Source organism: Pan paniscus, chromosome 10, assembly GCF_029289425.2.
Source record: "Pan paniscus chromosome 10, NHGRI_mPanPan1-v2.0_pri, whole genome shotgun sequence".
Classification (NCBI taxonomy): domain Eukaryota; kingdom Metazoa; phylum Chordata; class Mammalia; order Primates; family Hominidae; genus Pan; species Pan paniscus.
In genome coordinates, this window is record NC_073259.2 from 49,113,557 (window position 1) to 49,116,213 (window position 2,657).

A 2,657-nucleotide genomic window follows, 5' to 3' on the forward strand; every position below is an offset into this window, starting at 1 on the left:
TCATGCTCATTGTTCCTGGGTTCTTTTTCCAGAGCCTGCCTGCGGAAATGTCACTATAAAACAGTCCAACTCTCCCTTCTAGTCTTGGGTCCTTTTGGAGAAAAGTACACAATAGTATGTGCCTATTAAAAAGCCACTAAAAATTCATGGTCTGAGGCCTCAGCTGAGATCTACTGTGTTGTCTGGCACTTCCTCTCTGATATGGTTAGGCTTTGTGTTCCCATACAAATCTCATCTTGAATTGTGATCCCCATAATCCCCAGGTGGGGAGGGAGAGACCTGGTGGGAGGTGATTGGATCATGGGGGCGCTGTTCCCCATGCTGTTCTCCTGATAGTGAGTTTTCACGAGATTTGATGGTTTTATAAGTGTCTGATAGTTCCTCCTTCTCACGCTTGTTCTCTCTCATCTGCCGCCATGTTAAGATGTGCGTCAGGAGCTGGCCCCGCGGCCGCTGCTCTGCCCTTGATTGAGGCGCAGAGCAAAGTGAAGGGCTGCCCAGGTGAGGCCAGGCTGACTGAAAAAGATGGATACTACTATGCTGAATATGCGGAATCTGTTTGAGCAGCTTGTGCGCGGGGTGGAGATTATCAGTGAAGGAAACGAACTCCAATTTATCCAGTTGGTGAAGGACTTTGAGGCTTTCTTTAAAAAGTGGGAGAGGACTGACTATGAGCTGGGGAAATACAAGGATCTTTTGATAAAAGCAGAGACTGAGTGAAGTGCTCTGGATGTTAAGCTGAAGCATGCACATAATCAGGTGGATGCAGACATCCAAACGGAGAGCTGAGGCTAACTGCGAAAAGCTGGAGTAACAGATTCAGCTGATTCGAGAGATGTTCCTGTGTGACATATCTGGCAGTATTCAACTAAGCGCGGAGCAAAAATCAGCTTTGGCTTTTCTCAACAGAGGCCAACCATCCAGCAGCAATGCTGGGAACAAAAGACTATAAATTAGCGATGAATCTGGTTCCATTTTATCAGGTATCAGCTTTGACAAGACTGATGAACCACTGGATTGCGACTCTTCTTTGGTGAAGACTTTCAAGCTGAAGCAGAGAGAAAAGAGGTGCTCTAGTAGCCGACAGTTTGTTGATGGTCCCTCTGGACCTGTAAAGAAAACTCGTTCCATTGGCTCCACAGTAGACCAGGGGGAATGAATCCATAGTTGCAAAAACTACAGTGACTGTTCCCAATGATGGCGGGCCCATCAAAGCTGTGTCCACTATTGAGACTGTGCCATATTGGACCAGGAGCCAAAGGAAAACAGGTACTTTACAACCTTGGAACAGTGACCCCACCCTGAACAGCAGGCAGCTGGAGCCAAGAACTGAGACAATGTGGGCACGCCACAGAGTAACAGAGGGATGTGCCTGCATGACTTTGTCTCTAAGACGGTTATTAAACCTGAATTCTATGTTCCATGTGGAAAGCAAATAAAATTTGGGAAACTATCTCTGAAGTGTCAGGACTGTTGTGTGATCTCTCCTCCAGAATGTCGGGACCACTGTCCCCTTCCCTGCATTCCTACCCTGATAGGAACACCTGTCAAGATTAGAGAGGGAATGCTGGCCGACTTTGTGTCCCAGACTTTTCCAATGATCCCCCCCATTGTTGTGCATTGTGTAAATGAGATTGAGCAGAGAGGTCTTACTGAGACAGGCCTGTATAGGATCTCGGGCTGTGACGGCACAGTAAAAGCTGAAAGAGAAATTCCTCAGAGTGAAAACTGTACCCCTCGTCAGCAAAGTGGATGATATCCATGCTATCTGTAGCTTTCTAAAAGACTTTCTTCGAAACTTCAAAGAACCTCTTCTGACCTTTCGCCTAAACAAAGCCTTTATGGAAGCAGCAGCAATCACAGATGAAGACAACAGCATATCTGCCATGTACCAGGCTGTTGGTGAACTGCCCCAGGCCAACAGGGACACATTGGCTTTCCTCATGATTCACTTGCAGAGAGTGGCTCAGAGTCCATATACTAAAATGAATGTTGCCAATCTGGCTGAAGTCTTTGGCTCTACAATAGTGGCCCATGCTGTGCCCAATCCAGACCCAGTGACAATGTTACAGGACATCAAGTGTCAACCCAAGGTGGTCGAGCACCTGCTTTCCTTGCCCCTGGAGTACTGGAGTCAGTTCACAATAGTGGAGCAGAGAACACTGACCCCCTACATGTCACTGAAAACTCAAATGCCTTTTCAACACCAGATATTAAAGTGAGTTTACTGGGACCTGTGAACACTCCTGAACATTGGCTTCTCAAGACTCCTTCATCTAGTTCCCTGTCACAGAGAGTCTGTTTCACCCTCACAAAGAACGCTCCCAGATTTGGGAGCAAAAGCAAGTCTGCCACTAACCTAGGACGGCAAGGCAACCTTTTTGCTTCTTCAATGCTCAAGTGAAGTCACATCTGCCTATTACTCCCAGCATTGATTGACTATAAGAAAGGACACACCTGTACTCTCTGCTCTACAGCCTCCTCATTACTATTTTTAGCATTCTCCAGGCTTTTACTCGTTTAATTTTGCATGAGGGTTTTACTAAAATTTTATATATCTCCCCTTCCTTCTCCTCGAGTCACATAATATCAGTACCTTGTTCTGGTCACTGTTGGGAGCTTTTAGATGAGACATCTTTCCAGGAGTAGAAGGGTTA

At 46.4% G+C, this 2,657-nt stretch overlaps 1 pseudogene; it reads left to right on the forward strand.

Annotated features, from left to right (window-relative positions):
- The first annotated feature begins 525 nt into the window (after positions 1-525).
- LOC100971528 (rac GTPase-activating protein 1-like) lies at positions 526-2,411 on the forward strand (annotated as a pseudogene).
- The last annotated feature ends 246 nt before the right edge of the window (positions 2,412-2,657 follow it).